The sequence below is a fragment of the Palaemon carinicauda genome, chromosome 1 (genome assembly GCF_036898095.1).
Source record: "Palaemon carinicauda isolate YSFRI2023 chromosome 1, ASM3689809v2, whole genome shotgun sequence".
In the NCBI taxonomy this organism is placed as follows: Eukaryota; Metazoa; Arthropoda; class Malacostraca; order Decapoda; family Palaemonidae; genus Palaemon; species Palaemon carinicauda.
The window spans coordinates 118,224,157-118,252,106 of record NC_090725.1 but is presented as its reverse complement, the minus strand read 5'-3'; the positions used below and the strand labels follow the sequence as shown (position 1 = coordinate 118,252,106).

Sequence of the window (27,950 nt, the reverse complement as noted above, 5' to 3'; positions counted from 1 at the left end):
AATCATGTTAAGTACACTGTGACTGTGAGATAGTGAAGCCTAGTGATATTACTTTTTAATGTGGATTTGAAGTGCTTTAGTGTTACTGAAGGTCGTAGTGACTAATGAAAAAGGTATAGATCCCACGCGGGATACTTTGGTTGAGTTTAGACAGACCATGCACATCCCACGTGGTTAAACCAGCCAATAGAATACCACTCCTAACAAATGTTTTTAGTGCTTGTTTTAGACATTTGTGAATATTTTCAACATTATTTCTAGAAATAATAGTGATGATTTAGAGATGTTAGGTTCATGTGCATATAAATTATTACCGTACAAGGGATTGAATAAGTTTTTGTTAGGCAAAGTTAAATTTTTTTTCATTACATGAATTTGAAATTGTTTTTTTTTTTTTTTTTTTTTTTTTTTGCAGTTTCACAGCCGTATGTTTATGGGCATCGCAATGCTGCATTGGAGACTCAGAATCGTACACCATGTGTAGCCCCTGACCATGCTGAAGGAAGTGAAGTTGATGGGAGCCCTTTGGACGTTGACAGTGATGACAACGACCCTACCTACGTTCCTGATGAACGCCTTACTCAGGAGGATGCTTGAGAGAGAGAGAGAGAGAGAGAGAGAGAGAGAGAGAGAGAGAGAGAGAGAGAGAGAGAGAGAGAGAGAGAGAGAGAGAGAGAGAGAGAGAGAGAGAGAGAATGAATTTGTTTTAAAAATTGTTTTTAAAAGTCTCGTTGTTATAAGGGTCCTTTAAATTTTGTTGCTCTTTAAATGTTTTTTAAACAATGGGTATTTTTAAAACTTATTTGTTTACTTGCATACTCACTGACATACACATGCACACACACTTACACACGCATGCACACACATGCACACACACAAGAACACATGCATGAACACACACAAGCACACGATTCCTTTACTAATTCAGAATGTTACTTTATTCTTGTTTCAGCTCGCAAGGTCAATGTTGTTGTCCCTCAGGAAATGCCTGTGGAAGAGGAAGTTGGGGTTGAGCCTAAGAGGTCTTGTGCTGATGAATGGAAAAGGAACGACATTGATATCCAGGCCCTGCCCAACTTCATTCATCCACAGCCGGAAATTTTGAGGGAACCTTATGAATATTTCTCCCAATTCTTCACAGCTGAATGGAGGGAACACATTGTGTTCCAATCCAACCTGTATTCAAGACAGAAGGATGTAGGCTGCAACTTCCACATGTCAGAAGAGGTTCTCATGGTTTTCCTTGGCCTCATCGTGTACATGGGCCTAGTTCCTCTCCCTAGCATAGTCGACTTCTGGGCCATGAAGACCAGGATTCCTCAAGTTGCAGACTTCATGTCCAGGAACCCCTTTAAGTCAATTCGATCTTCCCTTCACTTCAACGACAATGACCAGGCAGCAGCCTACCAAGTTCAGTTCTTCAAAGTGAGAGTCCCCTTCACTAAGGTCACCAGAGAGTTCTTGAAAGTTCCCGAGACTCCTATCCCCTTCATTGATGAAGTGATGGTTGCCTATAAGGGCGCAAGGGCTGGTAACCTTTGCTATTATGTAGCCAAGAAGCCTGAAAAGTGGGGTTACAAGTTGTTCTGCCACTCCAGCGCAGATGGATTTGTGCATGATATTCTTATGTACCAAGGGGAGACAACCTTTGTGAGCCACCATACTCTGCTATCTGAAGAGCAGAAAGACATGTCTGTGATGTCAAAGTTTGTTGTCGCCTTAGTCAAGACTATCAAGCTCCCCAGTCACTCAGCAGTGTATGCAGACAACTAGTTTACCAGTGTAGGGTTGGCCAAGTACCTGAGATCACAGTAAGGAGGATGGTATGTGGGCACTGCCATTGAAAAGAGAGTTAGTCATAATCCCCCGTGAAGTCTGTGATGGAGATGAACAAGAAATCGACACAAAGGGGCACACTGGACTACGCCTCTTCTAATAGCATCCTTGTTGCAAGATGGAAGGACAATAGTGTTGTGACAATCTTGTCCACTGATGTTGGTGTCAAGCCCGTGAGGACAGTGGAGCGGTACGACAGGGCACTCTAGAAGAAGGTTCCTATTCCTTACCCATCTGTCATCCAGATGTACAACAACCGCATGGGTGGCATTGGTAAAAGTGACATGTTGACACACCTCAACAAGACTCCCTTCAAAGCAAAGAGGTACTACATGAAGCATTTTTCTTGCCCCCTTGATTTGATCATCTGCAATGCTTGGATTTTGTATAAGAGGGATTGCTTGGCTTTGCATGCTAACACAAAGCCCCTCAAGGACATCCGTCTGGATATCTCCAATTGGTTCAGAAGCTTCAGGACATCAACCTTCAAAATCACAAGGAATTCTCTTGGCACCAGAGATTTCTCTTTGCCAAAAAGGGGCCAACGGACCAGTTTTGCCACATGTAGACACACGCCAGAATGCCACTACCCTACACATTACAAAGCATGTCACTATGAAGCAGACTTGCAAGTACTGTTCTGTTGCAGGCCACATCCACAGATCCCGCTGGATGTGTAAGGAGTGCAAGGTGGCCCTATGCCTCACAAAGTAGGAATTGCTTTGCTTCCTTTCATAAGGTTTGTAAGTAAGTGTGTGTGTTTCTATTTTTACAATTATGAATGTTTTATTATATTTTGTGTATTTTTTAACTATTTTTGTATTGTATATTGTGTTTCTTATATTGATTAAATTGTAAAGCCATCTCTGTGTTTCTGTTATACATTGGAACGAAAAAAAAAAAAAAAAAAAAAAAAAAGAGATTCATCAATAATATTCATATGATTTGTGGGTGAATCAACATCAGTATGAACTTGAAAAAGTTTACTGTTATGGCCCAAAAGATCCCATATGGGATGACCATGGTCCGCCTAAACTTGCCCAAGGTACTCATATGGGATACTTCACTGCATACAATTATTTCGCTAATTTTGAAATTTTTTTAAAAATACACGAGTAAAAAGGTCTTGTATTTACCAATATAACATATTAAAGGGGTGTTTTAAAGTTTCCCATAAAACCTAGGGTGGACTTTAAAGGGTTAACTAATAACTGAGACAAAGAAGCAGGCATTAGTCTAAAACTGTAATATAGCTAAAATTTTAACGATAAAACTTATTTCTATACTCACCTGATGTTCATATTGATTCTTAAAAAGTAAACCCTAAAAATTAGGGACAAAATTTAAGAAAAAAAATATGAAAAAAAAAAAATTGGAAAAAAGGGTTTCAATTCATTGTTTTAAAATGTATTTCTAAGTTACATACCAAATTCCAATGCTATATCTTTAAAACTAAGGGAGAAGATTGAATTTGAAGGTCAATAAGTAATTTTCTTTGTATTTTTACAAAGATAATATTAATAAAGGGATTTTGACGAAGGAAAAATCTATTTCTGGGCTCAACCTGTGTCGCTCTGAGAAATGCTCCTTAAAGCACCATTTCTAAGGTATAAATACTGCTAAATATACCAGAGAAAAAAGTTGCATGGAATGCCAGGATTATACCCAGCTCGCTCACCCTTATAGGGTGTCTATATAATAACTGGGGCGTGTGAAACCACTACCAAAGGTCCCTTACCAATTAGTCTTCTCCTTCCTCAACATCCCCCGTTACTACGAGGTGTCGTTCTCTACAGTATCATGATTATTATGAATCTATGTTCTATTTTGGGTATTAATAAAAGATAACAAAGTTATTTATCTTAATCTAATCATAAATGAAATTACATTTGCTCAACATCTTGCTTCTTTTAACTCCTGTGAGGAAAGGCGGCTGCTCCTCTACACACACATACACAAAACACACACACACACACACACACACTCTCTCTCTCTCTCTCTCTCTCTCTCTCTCTCTCTCTCTCTCTCTCTCTCTCTCTCTCTCTCTCTCTTTTGTAAGCTAAACAGATGCCATTGTTCACAATTTCTTTTACATTGAAATGTAACAATTATCAAAATTTACGATAACAGAAGAGATACAGCATTTTCTTGTAGGGAACAATGTTTATGGTTTATTAAGTTACTTTACTAATTACCCTGTAACTATGAAAGTAAGAGGAATTTTGACAAAATATATTGTATACTCATTCTCCATTGCCATATGAAGCTCAAAGAATTTTTTCAGGATTTTGTGTTTTTCTTCCTATACCCCTACATATTGGCATTCCGGCCGGGCCCCTTAATGGCCAGAAGCAAAGCTGTAAAGCATCAGGGGCTCTCTACATTTCCATCTCCCGATTGCTAGATTTTTCAGTGCGTTTTAAGGTGTATTCCACTGGATTTGTTAGCAATTACCACATAGACTGTTCAAGGGAATTATTGCTGGGTGACCATGATCCACACTCTCTTTGTCCCTTGTGTCGGGGACTGCACTTATATTTTGAATAACATTTGTGAGGAGTGCGAATGCATCACTTTTCTTCTCATGGATAACTATATTTCCATGGTTGCCGACCAAATTAAAAGTTCCAAGTGCAAAAGAAAACTTGTTTTTAGTTCATAGGGAAATCCAGAGAAAATTATGCTAGTTAATCATAGTGGGGATGATGATAATGAAACACCAGCACCATTTTCTAATACAGGATTTAACCAGCCAAGTTTTGATTGTGATGAGCTTCAAAATCTTTCGACTTCTTTAGCTTCCATTGCTAAATCATAGAAGGCTAGTAAGTCTCCATTTAAAAGACGGTAATTTTGATCTTACCTGCCTGGTTGCTATCCATAACCTAACTTCTCAAGCCAGATCTAGTGGTAATAGTATTCCATTCAGTAAGAGTTCTGATGATTCACTGCACCTTACAGATTAGAGATCCTCTCAGAGACCCTCAAATTCTCTAATAACTTTAGAACCATCCTTATGTTGCTAAGTCCTTGCATTCCCTCAATCCTAGTTGCTCTTTTAGACAACTAGATTGCGAGGTGGAAGACTGAATCGGTAATTTGGATCCTAATATATCTCCAATCGCTAAAGTAAGCGCTCTAAAGCTACCTCGTATTTCATACATGGATAGCATGGTATATCCTATGATTCCCTTAAAACTTAATGTTGCTAATGAAGTTTTAGTTATGAAGTTTCATAACCAGAAAATGGTCAATCAATCCTGAGTCAACAGGAATATCAACATATTTATGGACTAACGAGAAATGGACATACTTTGGCTGTTGAGGGTGAAATAAGATACAGGTGTCAACATGTTATTTTTATTAATAAAATAAATTTTTGAATATACTTACCCGATAATCATGTAGCTGTCAACTCCGTTGCCCGACAGAATTCTATGGAGGGATACGCCAGCTATCACAATACTAGAAGGGGGTGTACTTACCAGCGCCACCTGTGGCCAGGTACTCAATCATTTGTTGTTGACACCTCCTCAATTATTCCTCGGTCCACTGGTTCTCTCTGGGGAGGAAAGGGAGGGTCGATTAAATCATGATTATCGGGTAAGTATATTCAAAAATTTATTTTATTAATAAAAATAACATTTTTCAATATTAAACTTACCCGATAATCATGTAGCTGATTCACACCCAGGGAGGTGGGTGAAAACCAGTGTACATGATTAAAGGATAGCTAAGTATCCCAAATTTCATATAACAGTTATCTCAAATAACAATGAAATAATAAGTACCTGGTAAGGAAGTCGAATAGAACCGTTACTCTGCCTTTTATTTAAAGTTTGTCTTCCTTACTGAGCGCAGCGTTCCTCTTGGAGGCTGAATCAACCCAAAGGTGCCAAAGTACAAGGGGTTGCAACCCTACTAAAGGACCTCTACCAAACCTTTAACCCAGGCGCTTCTCAAGAATGAATAGACCACCCGCCAAATCCAAGGATGCGGAAGGCTTCTTAGCCTACCGTAACAACCATAAAAACAACAATAAAAGTATTCAAGAGAAAGGTTAAAAAGGTTATGGGATTAAGGGAATGTAGTGGCTGAGCCCTCACCTACTACTGCACTCGCTGCTACGAATGGTCCCAGGGTGTAGCAGTTCTCGTAAAGAGACTGGACATCTTTCAGATAAAATGATGCAAACACTGACTTGCTCCTCCAATAGGTTGCATCCATAATGCTCTGCAGAGAACGGTTTTTATTAAAGGCCAACGAAGTAGCTACAGCTCTTACTTCGTGGGTCCTTACCTTCAGCAATGCAAGGTCTTCCTCCTTTAAGTGAGAATGTGCTTCTCTGATCAGAAGCCTTATATAGTACGAAAGCCCATTCTTGGACATGGGTCTCGAGGGTTTCTTGATGGCACACCATAAGGCTTCTGACTGTCCTCGAATAGGTTTAGACCTCTTCAGATAATATTTGAGAGCTCTGACAGGGCAAAGAACTCTCTCTAGTTCGTTACCTACCATGTTGGAGAGGCTAGGTATTTCGAACGATCTAGGCCAAGGACGTGAAGGAAGCTCGTTCTTTGCTAGGAATCCAAGCTGAAAAGAACATGTAGCTGATTCGGTTGTGAAACCAATGTTCTTGCTGAAGGCATGAACCTCACTGACTCTCTTAGCTGTTGCAAGGCAAACGAGAAAAGCAGTCTTGAGGGTAAGATCCTTGAAGGAAGCTGACTGTAGAGGTTCGAACCTAGATGTCATAAGGAACCTTAAGACTACGTCTAGATTCCAGCCTGGAGTGGAAAGACGACGTTCTTTAGACGTCTCAAAAGACTTGAGAATGTCTTGAAGGTCCTTGTTGGAAGACAGGTCCAAACCCCTGTGGCGGAGGACTGAGGCCAACATGCTCCTATACCCTTTAATCGTAGGTGTTGAAAGGGATCTCTCATTCCTAAGATGAAGAAGGAAGTCAGCTATTTGGATCACAGAGGTATTGGTAGAGGATATTGAATTGGCTCTACACCAGCTTCGGAAGACCTCCCACTTAGACTGGTAGACTCTACGAGTGGAAATTCTTCTAGCTCTGGCAATCGCACTGGCTGCCTCCTTCGAAAAGCCTCTAGCTCTAGCGAATCTTTCGACAGTCTGAAGGCAGTCAGTCGAAGCATTGGAGGTTTGGGTGCAACCTGTCTACGTGTGGTTGACGTAGAAGGTCCACTCTTAGAGGTAGAGTCCTGGGGAAGTCGACTAGCCATTGAAGTACCTCTGTGTACCATTCTCTTGCAGGCCAAAGGGGAGCAACCAGCGTCAGCCGTGTCCCTTCGTGCGAGACGAATTTCTGCAGAACTTTGTTTATAATCTTGAACGGAGGGAATGCGTACAGGTCGAGATGGGACCAGTTCAGAAGAAAAGCATCCACATGAACCGCTGCAGGGTCTGGAACAGGGGAACAATAAAGCGGAAGTCTCTTGGTGATGGAGGTGGCAAACAGATCTATGGTAGGTTGACCCCACAAGGTCCAAAGTCTGTTGCACACACTCTTGTGGAGGGTCCATTCCGTGGGAATGACCTGATTCCTTCTGCTGAGGCGATCCGCTGAAACATTCATATCGCCCTGGATGAACCTCGTGACCAGAGTGAGGTTTAGACCTCTTGACCAAATGAGGAGGTCCCTTGCGATCTCGTAAAGGCTCCTCGAATGGGTCCCTCCTTGCTTGGAGATGTAAGCCAAGGCTGTGGTGTTGTCTGAATTCACCTCCACCACTTTGCCTAGCAGGAGGGACTTGAAGTTCAACAGGGCAAGATGAACTGCTAACAGTTCCTTGCAGTTGATGTGGAGTAATCCTTGTTCCTTGTTCCATACTCCTGAGCATTCCCGTCCGTCCAAGGTCGCACCCCAGCCCGAGTCCGATGCATCCGAGAAGAGATGAAGATGGGGGGTCTGGATGGCCAATGATAGACCCTCCTTGAGAAGGAGATTGTGCTTCCACCACCGGAGAGTGGTCTTCATCTCTTGGTTGATAGGGATAGAGACTGCTTCTAGAGTCGAGCCCTTGTCCCAATGAGCTGCAAGATGGAATTGAAGAGGGCGGAGGTGGAGTCTCCCTAGCTCGACAAACAGGGCCAGAGATGAGAGGGTCCCTGTGAGACTCATCCACTGTCTCACTGAGCACTTGCTCCTCTTCAGCATGCTCATGATGCACTCTAGGGCTTGGTTTATCCTGGGGGCCGATGGAAAAGCCCGAAAATCCCGACTCTGAATCTCCATTCCCAGGTACACAATGGATTGGGAGGGAATGAGTTGAGATTTCTCTATATTGACTAATAGACCTAGGTCTCTGATTAGATCTAAAGTCCAAGAGAGGTTCTCCAGACAACGACGACTCGTGGAGGCTCTCAACAGCCAGTCGTCTAGGTAGAGGGAGGCTCTGATGTTCGATAAGTGCAGGAATTTCGCTACATTCCTCATCAGATGAGTAAAGACCATAGGAGCTGTGCTTAGGCCAAAACACAGGGCTTGGAACTGATAGACAACCTTTCCGAAAACGAATCTCAGGAAAGGTTGGGAGTCTGGATGAATGGGAACGTGAAAGTATGCATCTTTCAAGTCCAACGAGACCATCCAGTCCTCCTGTCTGACCGCTGCTAAGACCGACTTGGTCGTCTCCATTGTGAACGTCTGCTTGGTGACATACTCGTTGAGAGAGCTGACGTCCAGCACCGGTCTCCAACCTCCTGTCTTTTTGGCTACAAGAAAGAGACGGTTGTAGAAGCCCGGGGATTGATGGTCCCGGACTATAACCACTGCCTTCTTCTGCACAAGTAGCGACACCTCCTGTTGCAATGCTAGCCTCTTGTCCTCTTCTTTGTAGTTGGGAGAGAGGTTGATGGGCGATGTGGTCAGAGGCGGTTTGAGGCAGAATGGAATCCTGTAACCGTACCTCAGCCAACTGACAGACTGTGCGTCTGCACCTCTCTTCTCCCAGGCTTGCCAGAAGATCTTGAGTCTGGCTCCTACTGTTGTCTGGAGAATCTGAGAGTCAGTGCTTTCCCTTAGATGTCCTGGGTCCTTTCCTAGACTTGCCCCTGTGAGAGTCTGGACGGGAGCTTCCTCGGCTGGGGGCTCTACCGCGAAAGGGCGGTATGAACCTAGTGGCCGGGGTATCAGCCACTGGGGAGCGATAAGTCTTGGGGACAGAGGTGGTAACCTTAGACTTACGAGCCGATGAGGCTACAAGATCGTGCGTGTCCTTCTGTATCAGGGCAGCCGACAAGTCCTTAACTAGCTCCTCGGGAAAGAGGAACTTTGAGAGTGGAGCAAAAAGGAGCTGTGACCGCTGGCACGGTGTAATGCTGGCTGAGAGGAAGGTACACAGTTGTTCCCTTTTCTTCAACACCCCTGATACAAATAACGACGCTAGCTCACCCGATCCATTCCTGATAGCCTTATCCATGCAGGACATAATTAGCATGGCAGAGTCTTTGTCCGCAGGAGATGTTTTCTTGCTGAGGGCTCCCAGGCACCAGTCGAGAAAGTTGAACATTTCGAAAGCTCTGAACAACCCTTTCAGAAGATGATCCAGGTCTGAGAAGGTCCAACAAACCTTCGAGCGTCTCATCGCAGTCCTCCTAGGCGAGTCCACCAGACTTGAGAAGTCAGCCTGGGCAGAGGCAGGTACTCCCAAGCCTGGTGCCTCCCCTGTGGCATACCAAACGCAACCTTTCGAAGCGAGCTTCGTTGGAGGGAACATGAAGGAAGTCTTGCCCAGGTGTTGTTTAGACTGAAGCCACTCCCCTAAGATCCTTAAAGCCCTCTTGGAGGATCTAGCTAGGACAAGCTTAGTATAGTTCGACTTAGCTTGTTGTACGCCTAGCGAAAACTCAGATGGAGGAGAGCGGGGAACAGCAGAGACGAAGTGGTCAGGGTAAAGCTCCCTGAGTAGAGCCAAGACCTTTCGAAAATCAAAAGACAATGGAGAAAGCTTAGACTCCTCCACGTCTGATGAGGGATCAAGGTGTGCCTCCTCATCATCCGACACTTCATCAGCAGAGGGTAGCGAAGCAATAGGACCAGAATGCTGAACCGCAGAGTCAGAACGGGTAGGAACAATAACAGAGGTTTCCTCATCTTGAGGGAAAACCTGAGGCTCAGACTGCAAAGGCTGAACAACAGACGGAGCAGAAGGCAGGCGCATGTGTGAAGGAGGTTGACTCCTAGTAAGAGATGAACCCAAGGATTGCACAAGCTGAGCGGAGGACGGAGGCGGAGTAGTCCGTTCCTGTTCCTGTGAGATGAGTGGAGCATGAGAAGGTTGAGGCTGCGCAGAACAAGGTAAAGTTCTCGCAAGCTGAGGCTCCTGAGGCGCAAGTCCATGGTGTAGAGGAGCTTGCCTAGATGAGGGTTGAGCTCGCTGCAGCGATGGTTGAGCAGACAGACTCACGGAGGGGAGAGGTTGTTGTACCCCAACCGAGAGTTGCACCACTGGTGGAGCAGCAAGGGGAGGAGGAGGAAGAGTGGAATAACTCTCCTGATCCCAAAGCAAGGGTTGCCTTAAAGAAGGCTGAGGCTGAACAACACTGTGAACAGCAAACTCCGAAAGTGGCTCAACATCGTACGCCTGGCAGATGGTGCTGCGACCAGGCGGAGCAGGTGCAGGCTGGGCGAGCACAGGCGGAGCAGGTGCAGGCTGGGCGAGCACAGGCGGAGCGAGAACAGGTGGAGGGAGTGTAGGCGGAGGAGGAGGTGCAACACTCTCAGCCCGACACTCACGCATCAAGTCCGAAAGCTGAGCTTGCATGGACTGAAGCAGGGTCCACTTGGGGTCGGCAGAAACGATAACAGACTGAGGTAAAGTCACAGTCGGGGTCTGTATAGGCAGAACCTTACTCCTCTTGGGCGGAGTACAGTCGACCGATGACAGAGGCGAGTCGGAGCTGAGCCAATGACTACAACCTGGCTGAGCACTCGCTGACTGAACTCTACGTTTAAGCGGTCTCGAGACCTGAGACCAACGTTTCTTCCCTGCATGAAGATCAGCGGACGAGAAGACGGGCTCAATCGTCTGCAGGTGGGAGTGACGGTCTAAAGAAGACACGCCCGCAACCACCGAGGATAATTCTGTGCGCCTAACAAGGCCTGTCGAACCCTTAAGCCCTTCGACATTGCTTCTCCCCTGGGCATGGGAGCTTGCAAGAGGTCCCGGACTGGGAGGACGACTGGCTCGCACAGAAAAATCCTCACGCACCACACTGGCACCACTAGCACTTGGCACTGCACAGACACTAGCACTCGTTACAGCACTGGCACTATTTCCACCCACTGCACTCTTGACCTTCAGTTCTTTAACCTCGGCCATCAGAGACTTATGGTCACTTACCACTGATTCTACTTTATCTCCTAAAGCCTGAATAGCACGCAAAACAGTTGACATATCAGGCGGAGGGCACACAGTAGGTTCGGGGGTAGCCACTACAGGGGTAGGAAAAGGTAGGGGATCATGAGGTGAGGAAAACATAGAAGAGTGAGAAGAACTTCTCCTAACTCTAGTTCTCTCTAACTTAGATGAATATTTTAAAAGACGTACAAAATCCAATTCCGAAAGTCCGGCGCACTCCTCACACCGATTTTCTAATAGACAGGGCCTGTCCCTACAGTCAGAACAAGCGGTGTGAGGATCTACCGAGGCCTTCGGAATACGCCTATTGCAAGACCTACATCGTCTATGGGAGGGAGCTTGCGAAACGTCAGACATCTTGTTTCAAAGAGTTAGTCAAAGGGTGATCCAAAAACAAGCAAAAATTCATTAACCGTTAATCAGTATTTATATAAAAGCTATCTAGCTAATATAAAAAGGATTCCAGTATGCGACAGCCGTTAATCTAAGAGAATACTTCACCAAATATCCATGAATAAACTCGAAGACCATGAGCGTATCCCAGAACGTCTAGCCGGAAGCACGACAGAGGAATAATTGAGGAGGTGTCAACAACAAATGATTGAGTACCTGGCCACAGGTGGCGCTGGTAAGTACACCCCCTTCTAGTATTGTGATAGCTGGCGTATCCCTCCATAGAATTCTGTCGGGCAACGGAGTTGACAGCTACATGATTATCGGGTAAGTTTAATATTGAAAATAAACATTTAAGAGGGATGGAGCAATGTGTCCCTTTCAAAATGTTTGTCTACATCGCCAAATTTTAGGCGAGGCTAAATTATAAGGAAATATAGCATGGTATATCATATGATTCCCTTAAAACTTAATGTTGCTAATGAAGTTTTAGTTATAAAGTTTCATCACCAGAAAATGGTTAATCAATCCTGAATCATTGGGAATATCAACATATTTATGGACTGATATGACAAATTCGGAGATAATTTGTATTTTTCCTAACCATACAAACCTTAGCTATTTACATAGGGTGTTGCTTTCGGCGTAGCTGAAATGGCGAGCCATTAGATTTTAAACAAGGGTTAACTACCCCTGCGCTAGTTAGCAGGGGTAGGGGAGGGGTAGCTAGCTACCCCTCCCCCCTCACACACTGGTGAACTGATTCACTTCGCTTAGAGGTAGGACTTGACTTGGGGGACAGGGCTGGCGGGCAAATATGTGTAAATAGCTAAGGTTTGTATGGTTAGGAAAAATACAAATTATCTCCGAATTTTTCATTTGTTCCATAACCGAAATACAAACCAAGCTATTTACATAGGGTGACTTACCCCTTAGGATGGGTGGAAAGTCCCAGCCATACTGGCTTTGGCTTTACCCGGGGACTCAGAATCCGAGTGAGCAGCACTTCGAGAAAAAGAGTCCCTGCACCTCGCAAGTTCCTTGCTCCGCAAGGAGTGTGCGGCCTACATAAGCTTGTGTGTGGAGGGAAGAAGCGTGACTTGTCCTAGGCAGTCGACCTGAAGACCTTTTGATGGAATTCTGGACTAGGACTTTCCCAATACCACCTCGTCAGGGTATGGGGGACGCGACAGTATCATTTTAATACTAGGAACACAAGGAAGCATGGTTTACCTGCAGAGGTTTGAGGACAGCTATGCAGAGAACCTAGGATGCTGCTTTCCCCAAGAGAGGGGATGATGAAGAAAGAAGTAAGGGCCAGACATACCTCTTTCAATCACGCAGTCTGACACCGGGTAACAATGCCCCCAACCTTCTGCTACCTGTCCATTAAGGAGCCTGAGGTTAGACCAGCTGTTGTGTAGCCACCACAGGCCGATAGAAAAACGTATCGAGGCTCCTGTGGGTCACGTCCTGCAGGTAGTGAGCTGTGAAGGTCGTCCGACACTTCCAGACTCCAGTTTGTAGCACCTGCGTCACATAGTCATCTTCTTAGAGATGTTGCGATGCCTCTGACATCGAGTGCTCTAAGGCTACATGACGGAGGAGGGTCTGGATTCAGGGCGAGATGGATGGTCCTAGAATCCAGGCTGCAAAGGTATTCCTGGTGACCCTCCTCTTCGTCCTTCCTGTGCTCCCCAACAGGGCTGCACGTGAGGACGAACTGCAGCTGTTCTTTAAGATAACACCTCCGACTCCTTGCTGGGCATAGTAGGAGAAGGCCTGGGTCATCTGTTACAGAACGGAGACTCGAAATCCTGAAGGAGTCGAACCGAAGGTTTGGGACTCCAAGATCTTGAGTCTAGAAACCGACTCAGGGACGAACCCGAACGTTACCTCTCCCTATCCTCTTGAATGGGCGAAGTCGTACGAGAGACCATGAAGTACGCTGATATGCTTGGCCGAAGCCAGAGCGAGCCGGAGCACCGTCTACTAAGTCAGGTGCCTGTCCAATGACTAGCGTACTGGTTCACAGGGAGAAGCCTTAAGATCCCTAAGAACCCGAGCCATGTACCATGGAGGAGGTCTCACTTCCGACTGGGTGCAGGTAAGTTCGTAGCTTCGTATGAGCGAAGAAAGATGCAGCGAGGAGGAATTGTCTAACCTTAGAGCCTGAAGGCCAGGCTTGAGGCTGAGCGATAGGCTTTACCGCCGAGAGCAAAAGGCGCAATTCCTCCCGCAGATGGATAATAACTCCGCTAACGCTGGAATAGTGGCATCGAGGGGAGAGATACCTCTCCCACGACACCAACCACAGAAGACTCTACACCTCGCCTGGTGGACCCCTGCGGATGACTTCGCAGGTGTCAAGACATCCGCTCCGCGACCTGTCGCGGAACGCCTCTCTCAGTGAGGAGATGCTGGATGGACTCCAGGCATGGAGCCGAAGCGGAGCTACGGCTTGTGGTAGATGTAGTGGTGTGGTTGCTATAGCTCTTGTCGTGGGGAAAACTCTCTGGGGAGTTCCATCAAGGGATGCAGAAGGTTCGAAAACCACTCTGCCTGATGCCGTAGCGGAGCTATCAGAGTCACCGACAGGTTGACCGAGGGTCCGGGGCTGGGGAGAAGTACAGCGACAGCTTGAAATTCAAGGTCGTCGCGAACAGGACCACAAGGTCCAAGCTTGCTGGCTACTGGGGAATCCAAAGACCACTCGGTACTCTCTACCTGCGATGCCCTGTTCCGACTGTCGGAGAGCACATTCCTTGTCCGGAATGAAGCGAGCCGATAGAGGTATTGAGCGGACTTCGGCTCATCTCAGTATCTCTACTGTAGGATGGGAGACTGTTATGAAAAAGTACCTCCCCGCTTGATGAAAAGCAACTACCGTGGTGTTGTCACTCACGGAGTGACTCGCCGGGGCCTGTTGGGACTGTTGATGGCCAGAATATGGCCTTCATCCCTAGCCAACTGATGTGGAGGTACCCTTGTAGCTCTGGCCATAGGCTTGAGATCCTTTGGTTCAGAACGTGGCCCCCCCCCCTTTTTTTGATGCGTCCGAGGACAGCATCAAATGCGGAGGAGGGATGAGAGGATCCACTCTTTAGCAAAAGCTTCGTAGGTCAACCACCACAGCAGGATCCCTGTTCGGCAGGTCCCATAGGACCAGAATGTCTGGGGAATCGTGGTCTTGATTCCACCGGGACTTGAGTCGCCAAAGCAGGAGACTCATTCCGAGGTGAGTGTTAGGGACTACAGGGGTCAAGGAGGAAGGTGACCTAGGAGGCGTAACCAGAAAAAGGGCTGCAGACTCTCCTCGCCTGAGGAAAGGTTCTCCTACTCTCCTTCGCCTTGCTATCCTGTCATCTGAAGGGAAGGCTTCACGGAGATTGGAGACCAAAATTAAGCATAGATATACCAGTTGTTGCGATGGAAACAGAGAAAACTTCTCGAGATTACCATGATCCTTAGATCTTGGCAAAGTCTCAGAGGCTTGTGTCGGTGTCGAAGAAGGGTCGATACCGAAACCGCCCGGGTAACCAGTCATCCAGAAAGCGAAGGAGGCGGATGCCGCTCCTGTGTGGACATGAGGGTTTGGGATGAACTTCCTGGTGAATGCCTGAGGAGCTGAGGAAAGATCGAAGCACCGCACCTTGAACTGGTATACCTGTTGCCTAGGCTGAATTCCAAGTACTTCCTGTAAAGATGGATGGACTGGGATCTGGAAGTACCTGTCTCTCGGATCCAGTATGCACGTGAAGTCTTGTGGTTTCCCTACAAGTCTGATCGAAACTGTTGTAACATACTGACTGAAGTTTGTACGACAAACTTGTTCGGGGCTAAGAGGACAATGGCGGGTCGCCAGCCTTCAGGCGCTTCTTCAAGAAAGAGTCGTTTGAAGAACCTTGGGAGGAGCCGCCGAGAACCTTGGAGAGCATCCTTCTAGAGCATGGTCTCGCCCTCTGCCCGAGGGGCTAGCCCCTTTGCCGATCCCATGGTATAGGGGCTCAGCGACACCGGATTCGCTGACAGGGGAGGAAGAGATGCTACGAAACGGGACACGAAACCCTTGGCTGATCATGGAGATCGTTCAGGAATCGTCCCCGAGTTGCTGCCACTTGAAGGTGCAAATCCAGGAATCCCCCCCACTGGGGGATGCAGGTAGGGGTTGCCAATCCTAGCATTTGCGGCCTAGGCCGCCCCCTCTAAGATTATTGCCCTCCCAGAAGGGCTTCTCGCCCTTCGTCCCCGACGGGAGGGGGGAGGCTGCATAGACACCTTGTCTACCTGCCCGTGCCGGTTCTGATGTCCTAGGCTGAACGAGGTTGTAGAAGTTGAGGCGCTGGAGGCTTGTAGGGACTGGAAATAAGCGCCTTGGAGGAGCGAATCGTGATACGAATCTCCCCACCTCTCAGTTGCTCGTTCCTTGTCCTTGGGCTGAAACAAGCCCCTTCCAAGGATAGAAGAGAGAGTCTGGGTTGCCGAAATCCACGGTAGGGACCAACGAGAGAAAGCCTCTCGGTCACTGCATCTCAATGCTTCAACATCGAGTTTGTCCCCAAGTTCGACACTTGGTGTCGGGAAACGAAAGGTGCATGTGTCCGAGAGGAGGAAAGTTCCATAACCTTCCCGGAGCTACCTTGTATAAAACCTCGGGTCGTGACCAGATGGCCAGAGACTCAAGCTCGACGATCAGCCACGAGGTGGCCTGCCTGGCACCCTTCGCGGCTTCCTCCTGGTTCAAGATTCCCGAAGATGAAAATGTCACCTGCCCGGCGGAGAGTTTCTCGAGGGAAAAACCCCGGAAGGTCCGTTGCACGGAATGGTGGAGAGGAAGAGCTAAATCAGGCTACCCCATGATCTCGAAGTATTCCCGCTGTTGACGACTGACAGAGGCAGTGTCAGCAGCCACCGTTGGAGGGAAGGGAATAGGGCGATCCTGAGGAGAGGGATGATGGGGCCTGCCTGAAGAGGAAAAATGTTACCCAGACTCTTCTGAAGATTCTTCATGGTTTATACATGTCATGCTCTGCGCTTACGAAGTGAAGATCGTGACTATGATGATCTGAAAGTATGCGCTCCAGAAACACTCGCCAGGTTGCCCGTGATGCGAAAACCCGACAGGAATCGCGGTCGAAATCGCCCTTGGCGCTCGCGCGATGGTACAATCGTTGGTTCGCGCGCGGGTGAACATGTGCGCGCATGCACGTGGGGGCGCGTGGGGGCGCGTGGGGACGCGGGCGCATAGGCGCGCGGGCGCGGTCGGAAGACCGAAAAACGCGTAAGTGAGCGATGGTGCGTTGGTGCGATTGGCGAGCGATGGTTCATTGCGGGAGATGGCGCGTCGGCGAGCGATGGCGAGTTGGCGAGCGATGGCGCGTTGGCGAGCAATGGCGCGTTGGCGAGCGATGGCGCGTAGTGACCGATCGCGTACAGGAGAGCCAACGCGTGGCCGCGTACGGCGATCTGAAGCGTGGGCGCATTGGCGCGTTGAAAGCGCTAGCGGGCAGGCGAAGAATCGCGCGCGATCGCTAGGAGATCGCCGGCGCGTAAGATATCGATGAAGCGCGGTGGCGCGGCCAGAAGATATCAGCGAGGGGAAGAACCAGATAGTGAGGTTGCGCATAATAGCGAACGCTCGTGGGCGAGTACAGAAGACTTCTCGTGGGCGCACGGGCGCTCAGAGATTCGGTCAAATCTAGAGCACAGAAGATCGTCGGCGAGGAGGTGAAGGAATAAAGACTTTAGCCTCCACCCACATCTGGAAGCTCGTGGAGAACGCTGGTGCGCCTTGCGCACATCAGGAAAAGGGCGAGCAGGCGAACGAGGGTGTAAAAAGAAGGAACAATCTCTTTGCCTGTGCCTAGATCCAAAGATCGTGGGCGCGAGGGCGAACGTTGGCGCGCATTGCGCACATTAGAAAAGGGAGCGCAGATGTGTGCTGGCGCGCAGGTGATCGTGGGCGTACAGGAGACCGTTGGCGCCCAAGGCGAGTAGCAGGAATGGGCGTCCAGAAGTGCGCTGGTGAGCTGAAGAGGGCTGTCGCACAGAAGGACTCCGAGGCGCAGGTGAGCGCTGGCAATCAGGAGATCTACGGCAAGACTCAGCTACAGGAGATCGCAGGAGAGAAGTCTGGAACACAGCAGGAGAGCGCGCGAGCGCCACTGCGCGCGAGCGCGCAGGAAAACGTGGGCGCGCAGGTAAAACCTGGCACTTAAGGGACTTACCCACAATGTGGAGTAAGCCCTTAGCCCCGAAGGGACCGGTGCCCGTAGGAAACGAGGTACGTTGGCGCCCACAGCGCATCTGCATCCAGGAGAAGGTCTGGCAGGAGGATCCACTGCGGGGAGGGTGAAGATGAAGACGACCACAGGCAGGAGCACCATCATCAGACCTCCGAAGAGGAGTCTCTGTAGTGACCTCCCCCAAGGGGGAGAAGCACTCGCAGGAGAGACCGTGGCATCAGCTGCCCCCGAAGGGGACTGAGCCCTCAGCAACAACAGCAACAACGGCAGAGGGAGACCTCCGAAGAGGAGTCTCTGTGGTGAACTTCCCCCCCGGGGAAGAAACACTCGCAAGAGAGACCGTAGGGCTCAGTTGTCCCCCGAAGGGGACTGAGCCTTCAGCAACAACAGCAGAAGGAGTCCTCCGAAGAGGAGTCTCTATGAGTGTCCTCTCTTGCCAACGAGAGAGGAAAACTTCGTAGAAGAGACTGAAGATGGAGCCCAAGGGCCGAAGGGTCAGCCAGTGACCTAGGAGCCAACCTCCGAAGAGGCGCTCCTGCAGCTGCTCAGCCCCTTGAGCGTAGCTGCAGGTGAGACCGCTCAACACCAAGAGCATAGTCGCACAAAAACTATGGTCCGAGAAGTAACCGCTCAGCCCCTTGAGCAAGGTTACAAGAGCAAAACCGCCGGAGGACCAGGAACATACTATAATTATTAAAGGTAAAAGAAGTTTCCCCCGAAAGGGAAAGAAACTCAAACCTGGGCAGGTAACCTCCCTCAGAAGGGAAGTTACCCACCCAAGGAGGCGAACCTCCTGAGAGTTCTAACATGAACTGAAGAGCTGTCGGGTGCCTCGGGAGAACTACCAGGAGAAGGAGACACGCCCCTGACGAAGTCCTATAGAGGAGGCAGCAACAGCCGACTCCCTGAGTCCCAACAAGACAGTTCTGCTTCGTTGTCACATTAGGCAAACGGAAAACAGATCGTTAACTGTGAAAATAAAAAGTAATTAGTTAACATTCATTCCCCCGGGAAGACTCCGAAGAGGAAACCCGAGGGAAAAGAACACAAGAATTACATAACAGGCAAGAGCCCTCAACCCCACCTACACTCACGGGAAGGGGGAAGGGCGAGAACTGTAACAAAAACAGAATTATAACAGTTATAATTATGCAATTCATTAAAGAATGTTCACTAAAAGTAAGAACGAAACACCCCGAAGGGAAACATTCTGAAAAGCTGAAAAGTTAACAAATACAATTAGCTTTAATAATAAAAAAATAATTGAGATAACAAGTACTGCGTAGCAACTCCACCCGAAAGGAGGAGCTATCGTAGAAACGTAGTAAAAGGTGAACGACCTCCAGAGAGAGAGAGAGAGAGACCGTAGTCAAACAACACTCTCGCAACCCTACGCTGAACCCCACCTTCCCCGTAGGAAAAGAGGAGAACTGAATAATAAGTCCAGCGATGACGACTCCCCACGGCGCCCGTGGAAGGAGGCGACCGAAGGACCAAGGAAGAGATCGCGGGCCATGAAAATACATCGTAGTGGCCTGACTGCCGGCGGCCACACGGTGATATCGTACACACACACACACAGCACGAACACTGAAAAGGAAACTTACTGATTTCTATACTCAAATATATACATAAACATAAAAATATGTTTACATATATACATGAGTAAAGAAAGTAAGTAATTAAGTAAAGACAAAACAATAAATGGCTGTCATGCGAGGACGGGAACAGAGACATCCGTTCATCGTCCGAGCCATAAGCGAAGGGGATCAGTTCACCAGTGTGTGAGGGGGGAGGGGTAGCTAGCTACCCCTCCCCTACCCCTGCTAACTAGCGCAGGGGTAGTTAACCCTCGTTTAAAATCTAATGGCTCGCCATTTCAGCTACGCCGAAAGCAATACCCTATGTAAATAGCGTGGTTTGTATTTCGGTTACGGAACAAAAGAAATGTTCATACTTTGGCTGTTGAGGGTGATATAAAATACAGGTGTCAACTAAACATTTAAGAGGGATGGAGCAATGTGTCCCTTTCAAACTGTTTGTCTATATCGCAAAATTTTAGGTGAGGCTACATTATGAGGAAATTTATAATCCACAAAATCTATCTGGCATTGGAATGATTGTAAATGTTCACATTCATAGATCAATGAAATAGTATAATTTTTCCAATACACGGAGGTGCGCGTAAAGAGAACCCAATGGAATATATGCAAAATCTGCAAGAGCATAAATATCACCAACTGATTGGGAACTCAGACCTAACACATTCCACCCTGCAAGCAGTGAGCTCTTAAGTTCACCTGACTTCTCAAAGTTCTAGCAATTGCACCTCATAACCAAGTCTGGTTGTTTCCATGTCAAATATGCAAAGCAAAATTATTCTGGATCCTGATGTTGGCATACAATTCAAGGACAAAGAACCAAATGGGAGAGAAGGTGAAGTTTTAGTAGACCTTTGTTTGGCCCATAAACTGCATCATTCTGTTGTCAAATGATGAGGGGGTAATATACAGTATTTGTCATGATGGATTTCCATAAGCAATAAAATGAAAATTAACTGGAAATATAAAAAAAGATTTTACTTTTCCACTAATGACACCAGCACAAAGTTACTTTGAAAAACCCACCTTATACCCTACACCAATGAGATGGATGGCCCATATTTGACTAAAAAGAGAAAAGTTTAAAGGGCTGGTCGGCTAATGCAGATTTTTAATGACAGGACTTTGACATTCATACCACTTAATAAGGTGACTTAGGACATCTCAAAACTGCAAAGGATTTTTGCCTCTGACCTTCAATTTTGCAACACCATGGAAATTTATCCAGAAAATTAATGTTTTCCAAATTCTATCTCATCTCTTGATAATTATTACTAAGATCTGGGATTACTACCCTATCTAGACCTGATATAGACCTCCAATAATATGAAGTTCATTTTCTTCTAAAATTAATATTTTTGCCAAATATGAATTTCTTCATTATGGTAAAAAAATAAGCCCTAAAAATCAGGGGGAAAATTTATGAAAAAAAAAAATGAAACAAAATATTGCAAAAAGGGGCTTCATTTCATTGTTTTACAATATATTTCTAAGTTATATACCAAATTTCAATGCTACATACATACATATACCAAGGCACTTCGCCCAATTTTGGGGGGTAGCCGAAATCAACAAAACAAACAAAAACAAAAAGGGGACCTCTACTCTCTACATTCCTCCCAGCCTAACAAGGGACTCAACCGAGTTCAGCTGGTACTGCTAGGGTGCCACAGCCCACCCTCCCCCGTTATCCACCACAGATGAAGCTTCATAATGCTGAATCCCCTACTGCTGCTACCTCCGCAGTCATCTAAGGCATCGGAGGAAGCATCAGGGCCTACTGGAACTGCGTCACAATCGCTCGCCATTCATTCCTATTTCTGGCACGCTCTCTTGCCTCTCTCACATCTATCCTCCTATCACCCAGAGCTTCCTTCACTCCATCCACCCACCCAAACCTTGGCCTTCCTCTTGTACTTCTCCCATCAACTCTTGCATTCATCACCTTCTTTAGCAGACAGCCATTTTCCATTCTCTCAACATGGCCAAACCACCTCAACACATTCATATCCTGTCTCTCCATCACTTTCATTCCCCACAACTCCGATCCATACATCACAGTTGGTACAATCACTTTCTCATATAGAACTCTCTTAACATTCATGCCCAACCCTCTATTTTTTACTACTCCCCTAACTGCCCCCAACACTTTGCAACCTTCATTCACTCTCTGACGTACATCTGCTTCCACTCCACCATTTGCTGCAACAACAGACCCCAAGTACTTAAACTGATCCACCTCCTCAAGTAACTCTCCATTCAACATGACATTCAACCTTGCACCACCTTCCCTTCTTGTACATCTCATAACCTTACTCTTACCCACATTAACTTTCAACTTCCTTCTCTCGCACACTCTTCCAAATTCTGTCACTAATCGGCCAAGCTTCTCTTCTGTGTCTGCAACCAATACAGTATCATCCACAAACAACAACTGATTTACCTCCCATTCATGGTCATTCTCGTCTACCAGTTTTAATCCTCGTCCAAGCACTCGAGCATTCACCTCTCTCACCACTCCATCAACATACAAGTTAAACAACCACGGCGACATCACACATCCCTGTCTCAGCCCCACTCTCACCGGAAACCAATCACTCACTTCATTTCCTATCCTAACACATGCTTTACTACCTTTGTAGAAACTTTTCACTGCTTGCAACAACCTTCCACCAACTCCATATAACCTCATCACATTCCACATTGCTTCCCTATCAACTCTATCATACGCTTTCTCCAGATCCATAAACGCAACAAACACCTCCTTACCTTTTGCTAAATATTTCTCGCATATCTGCCTTACTGTAAAAATCTGATTCATACAACCCCTACCTCTTCTAAAACCACTCTGTACTTCCAAGATTGCATTCTCTGTTTTATCCTTGATCTTTAATTATTACTCTACCATACACTTTTCCAACTACGCTTAAGAAACTAATACCTCTTGAATTACAACACACATGCACATCTCCCTTACCCTTATATAGTGGTACAATACATGCACAAACCCAATCTACTGGTACCATTGACAACACAAAACACATATTAAACAATCTCACCAACCATTCAAGTACAGTCACACCCCCTTCCTTCAACATCTCAGCTCTCACACCATCCATACCAGACGCTTTTCTTACTCTCGCTTCATCTAGTGCTCTCCTCACTTCATCTATTGTAATCTCTCTTTCATTCTCATCTCCCATCACTGGCACCCCAACACCTGCAACAGCAATTATATCTGCCTCCCTATTATCCTCAACATTCAGTAAACTTTCAAAATATTCCGCCCATCTTTTCCTTGCCTCCTCTCCTTTTAACAACCTTCCATTTCCATCTTTCACTGTCTCTTCAATTCTTGAGCCAGCCTTCCTTACTCTCTTCACTTCTTTCCAAAACTTCTTCTTATTCTCTTCATATGAATGACCCAATCCCTGACCCCACCTCAGGTCAGCTGCCCTCTTTGCCTCACGTACCTTGTGCTTAATTCCACCTTTTTCTCTCTATATTTTTCATACTTCTCTATACTATTACTCTGCAGCCATTCTTCAATAGCCCTCTTTTTCTCTTCCACTTTTACCTTCACTCCTTCATTCCACCATTCACTGCCCTTCCTCATGCTGCCTCCAACAACCTTCTTGCCACACACATCACTTGCAATCCCAACAAAATTTTCTTTTACTAACTTCCACTCCTCCTCTAAATTACAAGTTTCTCTTACTTTCACTTCGTCATATGTCATTTTTAACCTTTCCTGATATTTACTTTTTACCCCCGGTTTTATTAGCTCTTCAACCCTCACTAGTTCCCTTTTACATTCACCTACTCTATTCCCCAACTCTTTTGCTACAACTAATTTTCCTTCCACCAAAAAATGATCAGACATACCGTTAGCCATACCCCTAAACACGTGCACGTCTTTCAATCTTCCAAACATTCTTTTAGTTATCAACACATAATCCATTAATGCCCTTTCTACTACTCTTCCATTTGCCACTCTTACCCATGTATACTTATTTTTATCTTTCTTTTTGAAAAAGCTATTACTTATCACCATCTCTTGCTCAACACACATATCTACCAGTCTCTCACCACTCTCATTTTCACCTGGTACGCCATACTTCCCAATGACACCTTCTACCTCTCCAGCGCCCACTCTTGCATTTAAGTCACCCAAACAGCTACATAATTCCTTCTACTCAGTCCTTCTACACACCTAGTTAATTCATTCCAGAACTCATTCCGCTCTTCTTCACTTTTCTCACTACCTGGCCCATACGCACTGACAAACGCCCAACATTCCCTACCTAACCTAACCCTTACCCACATTAACCTAGATGATATTTCCTTCCATTCCACTACTTTACCTGTCATCCATTCACTCAGCAATAAAGCCACACCCTCTCTCGCTCTTCCCCTTTCAATCCCAGACACTCTACCAGACATTTCACCAAACATCACTTCACCCCTTCCTTTTATCTTTGTCTCACACAAGGCCAATACATCCATCCTTCTATTCCTAAACATACTTCCAATTTCACATCTTTTACTCTCTATCGTACTACATCCACGCACATTCAAACACCCAAAAACTAGAGTGCGGGGAGCAGTCACTCTCCCCCCAGCTCCATCTCTTTGTCGATGTCTCACAGGATGTAGATACAGGAGAGGGGGTTCCCAGACCCCTCGTCCCGTCCCTTTTAGTCGCCTCTTACGACACAGAGATAACGTTGGCGCTATTCTAATTGTTTTTATGCCCCCGCGGCCACAGGGGGCAATGCTACATCTTTAATAATAAGGGAGAAGATTGAATTTGAAGGTAAATAAGTATAGTTTTGAGATAAATGCATTCAAAGTTTTTCTTTGTATTTTTAAAAAGACAATAATTATAAATCATGATTATTATGAATTTTGTGTTCTTTTTTTGGGTATTATTAAAAGAAAACAAAGTTATTTATCATGATTTAATCATAAATAAAGATCCTTTAGCTCAATATCTTGTTTCTTTTGACTCATGTGAGGAAAGGCGGCCGCTCCTCTATCCACAACACACTCTCTCAACACTACCGATACTACCCATTGCTTGACTCTTAATAGAGCAAATTGTCTTCTTCCTATGTTAGCAAGAAGTTGAAACTATCTTTTCCTCTTTGAAATGATAAAATTCTTGCCGAAAACGAGAAAAACCAACACAAAAATGAGTTAATGTCAGAGGGCCCTCAAAGTTTTTCTTTGTATTTTTACAAAGACAATATTAATAAATCCTGATTATTATGAATTTTATGTTCCTTTTTGGATATTGATAAACAAAAACAAAGTTATTTATCATAATTTACTTATAAACAAAGATATCTCTCTCTCTTTCTCTCTCTCTCTCTCTCTCTGAGTGTACTACTGATATTACCCTCTTTTGAACTCTTAATAGAGAAAATTTTCTTCTTCCTTATGTTAGCAAAAGGTTGAAAATGTATTTTCCTCTTTTAAATAATGAAATTCTTGCCAAACACAAGAAAAACAAACGTAAAAGTGAGTGAATGTCAGGAGGTCAAACTCAGGCATGTACTCTCTCTCAGGTTTGTGGTAGGACTGAAGGGCGAAAAAATTTTCTGCGACTTGTGGAGTATAGAGATGCCATTGTTCACAATTTCCTTTACATTAAAATGTAATTATCATAAAAATTTACGATAACAGAAGAAATACTGCATTTTCTTGTAGTGAACAATGTTTATGGTTTATCGAGTTACTTTTACTAATTATCCTGTAACTATGAATGTAGGAGGAATTTTGACAAAATATTTTGTATACACATTCTTCATTGCCATACGAAGCTCAGTGATTTTTTCCAGGATTTTGTGTTTTCTTCCTATACCCCCTTGTATTGGCATTCTGGCCGGCCCCCTTAAGCCTAACCTGCTTGCTGTGACTAAAAACATTATTTGAATACAATCATCCCCACTCTAATTGTGTTTGTGGGTAAACAGGATGGAGTTCCAGAGTCCTACCCCAAACCCCAAACATCCCTGGGAAACTGCATGCTGACTCTTGAGGTAGTTTTGTTCTCAAGATATCAGTATGAGAAATGATTCCATTCAGCTCAGACCATTATCATACAGTATGATATTTACTTCTATGTTGACAGGGACCTGGGACATTACCCTAATTGCTGAAGTTGGCCTAGGTACTAACACTGTTGTGATCTTGGTGGAGTGATGACCATCATCTCGATGTAATTGGCAGTTCAGGATCTTCAATAACACCTGTCCTAACAGACAGAAGAAAAGGAAGATATAAACAAGGTTGGTTTTATATGGAAGTATTTAATCCTGCTTTCAGGCTGTTAAATCTGATTACACTTAAAAATGCTTTGACAGTTTCTGGTTTATTATAAAAAGGTTCACCACAAGCATGCCTTACTGCCACTAAAGAGCATTGCAGTTTTCTAGATCCAGCAGTCTGTCCCCTACTGGTTCATAAAATAAATCACTGTCATGGAGTTGTTCACCTTGTATTTCAAAGTGAACAACAGAAGTGCCAAGAATACTCTCTTCAGGACCATGAAGCTGATATGTTATTTTCTGTTTGCTTTTGAATTAGTTCTCATCACCAACTCACAAAAGGGTAAGTTACCAACCATGTATCAAAGAAAGGACTCCTGTACATATGGAATCCCTATCATCACAGGGGCTTCAATTCTGCCCCCATTGGAGATCTAGAATGTCTTGCAAGGCTACATACAGCTGAGCAAGCATTATGAAACACCACAAGTAACCAACATTTTAAGAGTTGTAACTGCAGGGACATTATTCTAAAATGATTGGGCAGGACTAGCAAGGTGAAACAAAAGAATACCATACCTTGGTTGATGCTAACACCTTTGAATTTTGGCAAGCAGTCTCAAGATCATGTCTGAAAAAAGGACATGGCAATGGCATTAAATTGTCGAATTCCCTCCCCCAAATAAGTTACCTTATAGAATGGAGCAAATTCAGACTTTTCCCAGATGATTTTCTTGGTCACTAGCATAAGTCACACAGATGATTCAAACTCTCCCAAAGCTCTGTTTAAAGGTTTAAAGTCCACTCTTGAATGACAGAGGCAAGGGACAGTGACACTGCCCTATCCAACAGGACAATACCCGAGAGACTGACCATATATACATATGATCAGCGCGAGCCTCCTCTCCACCCCAGCTCAGACCAAGAAGGGCCAGGCAACCTCCCCCCCCCCCCCCTCCCTCCTTAGGTCAAAAGAATGGTGAGGTTGCAGTACCAAAAAAACGAACGAGTTTGAGCGGGACTTGAATCCCAGACTGGTGATCACCAGTTAGGGACGTTACCATATAGGCCTTCCAAAAGGGGACAAATCAATCATTTAGAGACTTTTCAGGAGCAGAAATAACTGGTAGTAGGAAAAACCGTGGCAGTGTTACCATACATTACGACAGCATTGGTCTACATAAAAAACCATGAGGGAACAAGGTCACAATCCCCATGTTAGATGGCAGAAATGCTATTGACTTGGAAAAATTTGAGAGGAATAAGCCATTTTCCTCAGTTCATAACAGGAAAATCGAACATCTTGGTAGCTACGTTAGGCAAGAAAAACTTTCTTTTTCTTAACGAATGGTCTCTACATACGTCACTATGTCTAACAATTTAGAATTGGTGAGGTTGACCAAACATAAATATATTTACAAGACCACTGAACAAAAAGATGGAGGGATTTTGTTCACCAGTTCCTGATCACTTAGCCTGGAAGTTAGAAACCCTGTTGCAAGACTGGTCGATTCTTCACCTTTATGCCTTTCCACTGTTCGCTATGAATCGTCGGGTGATAAACAAGTTCAGAGTTTCTACGGACAGCAGGATGACTCTGGTAGCTCCGTTTTGGCCACAAAAGGGAGTGGTTTACATATGTGTGAAGTCTGTTGTCTGGATGTCCAAGGAGGTTGCTGTGCAAACCCATTATTCTCAAACAACCAATTTCACAGGGAGACTAAAGTAAAGGTATTTGGCTTCAGTTCTAGTATCATCTGAAGAGATGCGTACCATAACGTCAGCCGGGCAAGCCCAACAACAGCAGTACCCTCCCAAGTAAACAGCTCAAACTCACAGCCCTGGCTGGGATCAATCTGCTACCATGTAAATGCTAGGTAAAAGCATTACCACTGTATTATACATATTTTTGGAAACATATATGGTTTCACAGTCCTCTACTGTATACAAAAGGTTCCAAGAGACTGTCTACTAATAATCTGTATCAAGACAGGAGAATGTTTATTTTGATTGTGCAAGTCAGGAAATATATCTAAGACTAGAACTAGTTTGGATAATGTTATATTTCTTAGTTTCAATTTCAGAAAAAAATTCCATTTGATCTAATAAGGGATATAGAACCATGCTTAATTCCGTACTTAAACATCAAGAATTAGATTTATCCAAATGAGGTACTAGTTAGGTCTTTTAATATTGAAAGACCTCCAGTAGTCA

At 45.4% G+C, this 27,950-nt stretch overlaps 1 protein-coding gene and 1 pseudogene across 1 annotated transcript in view; one reads left to right on the top strand and one right to left on the bottom strand.

Moving 5' to 3' along the window:
- Positions 1 to 27,950, bottom strand: part of LOC137651178 (proteasome adapter and scaffold protein ECM29) — a 439,426-nt gene that overhangs the window by 134,789 nt on the left and 276,687 nt on the right. The window lies entirely within an intron of this gene.
- LOC137645795 (piggyBac transposable element-derived protein 3-like) lies at positions 5 to 27,892 on the top strand (annotated as a pseudogene).